Genomic DNA, 2,541 nt, shown 5'->3' on the forward strand with positions numbered 1-2,541 from the left:
CTTTACGTAGTACCATTGACAGTGCCCCACTCTACACCCCCCAAAGAAAGAAACGTCCCTTACAAGACACTTAGTGCGCCACAGAGGCCAGCTCAAGTGCTCACTAATACAGACCAACCTCAGGGCACAAAAGTTGGGGAAAGGCCAACTATGCGGGACTCAGACAGGGGTGCTGAATTTTTATTTTGTACAGAAGTACCATATTTTATTAAGCAAAGAAGTCTGTAATCACTGTTTTTTTTTAGTGTTTATACATGAATCGTTCTTTCTCTCTTCTTTTCTTTTTTACTGTAATGATTTTAATTAATTGTACAGTTAATAAAGTATTCTGGGCTACAACTCTTGATGCCATATGCGTAATCATTAATGCATGAACAAATTTAACGCATTTCTGATTTAAGAATAAGCATAAGTAATTGAGATAATCGTATAGTCTTAGAAAAGTTCAAGTAAAATGTTCAAACTTTGTTTTACCAACTCGACTTTCAGAATATTTCTCTGTATTCCCAATGTCCTTTAAAGATCTCCAACTGGATGACACAGTTCTGTAAACTTCCAGATCCATGTAGTATCACAGTTGTCTACCAAAGATGCAGGGGACCAGGAGGAAAGTTATACCCAGAAGTCCAAGGCGGCTGCTGCATTTCTAAGCTATGTGGGAGTTCATGGCCTGCAGGGAAATGTAGTTCCATCAGTGGGACGCTGTTGTGCGATGCGTTCTCCGTGCCTCTGAATCCACCATTAAATAGCACTGACACTTTGCAAGGATCACCAACATTTCCTTCACTGAGATGGACTCTGTGAGAAATGGGTTTGGATTAATACTTTTCTGCGCTTGCCAAGTCTTTGATGGTTAGCCACTTCTCCAAAACACAACTATTGAACTATTGGCTTGGCTTAACACAACTATGTTAAGAGCATTTGGGGGAGGTACCAGTTGCTTCTCTAGTGATCACATTTGATTACTTCCTTTATGTCTCCCACTAAACCTGCAATTCCAACAATTGGGCAAGGTGGGCGGACTCACGTAATGTGACATGCTTCATCATAGGCCACCTCGTCCCACCCTGGTAAGATGATACTACCAGAGCAGACTCTACCTCGGGCTGGGCTATCCTGAGGGAGTTCTTGACTATTAATCTTGCATCTGGATAACTAGAGTCCAGTTTTTTCACTAAAAATACCTTGGGGGTAAGTATCCTTTTATTAAGGCGGTACCCTAGGTATAATTAAAATGTACCATAAGGTTTTGACAGGGTATGATGGTGGATACGATGATCCTTGTGTACCCTTGGATTGAACCAACATGTTTCTGCGCTATTACAAGCCTGAACAGTCTCAGGCATTCATCAGGATTATTGTCTGGGACCCTGACCTTGATTTGAAGTGAGTAACAACCGAGGGGACCTACCTTTCTGAAGGTGAACACCTAGTCATTATACCTTTGGAGGAGACAAAAGGAAATATTAGCATTAAATATATCAGGCATCCCGCTTACCCTACTCATTGCTGACGACACTGGATCACATTTGGTCACAAAACTGTATAAGGCCTGTTTGAAGCTTTGGGTGGGACGGGACGAGAGGACTAGACAAAGGTGGGAGAGCGATCTTGGACATTCGCTGACTGACAAGGACTGGGCCTTTTGTCTCGAGCAGACCCATAGAGTATCTCCTAACCATAGGCATAAATTGCTTCACTTTAAGTTTGTCCACAGGGTTTATGTAACAGGGAGCCAACGGGCAAAGTTTGACCCTACTCAACCCACAAATTGCCCTAACTGTAATGTTTTAGATGCCGATTTTGTGCACATGCCCTGGTCTTGCCCTCCAATTTTAGCTTACTGGCAGTAAATCTTTGCAACGCTGGCGCAAATAATAGATACTCCTCAGTGCACCTTCCCCTGAACTGAGTCTGTTAGGACTGGTTAACCGTATTAAACTTTGTGCAGCATTATGGGGGTAATCACAAAACAGGTAGTGGAGGGTCTAAGGGAATTTTTAAGACCTGCCCAGGCTAACATCCCCTAATAAACATACTGTCAAACACAAAGAACCTGGGGGTCTAGTGAGAAAGTCACCAGAGTACTCTCAGCTCCTAATACTTTTGAGCCCTAAAGGTGCTCGGTAAAAAACCTAAAGAGTCCCATGCCAAATATACTACCCAACGCATTTTTCTCCCAGCAAAAGTATGTGAGACCCAAGGTCCAGAGATGGATTCCCATCAATGTCGTGTAAGTGATCTTATAATCTTATCATTTGGTCATCCAAAAGGTTGGGAGGGGGTGTCTCTAGATAATTGAGATACCTTACAAACCACCTTTAAGGACAGAGAAGAAACCCGCAGTCGCTCGGTAGACCATGCGTGGGATCACTCAATGGGAGTAAGTGCAGTGAAACAAATGTGAAAAAATGTAAGATTAAAATTAGAATAGAAAGCGTACAGTGAAAAACTTTAATAGCTGTAGGCCTCTTTCTCATTAAAAACAAGAACAGTGCAAAAGTGCAGTTTAAATAAATAGCTGCGTGTGGGCCGACATGT

This window comes from Lissotriton helveticus, chromosome 11 (assembly GCF_964261635.1).
Source record: "Lissotriton helveticus chromosome 11, aLisHel1.1, whole genome shotgun sequence".
NCBI classification, from domain to species: Eukaryota; Metazoa; Chordata; class Amphibia; order Caudata; family Salamandridae; genus Lissotriton; species Lissotriton helveticus.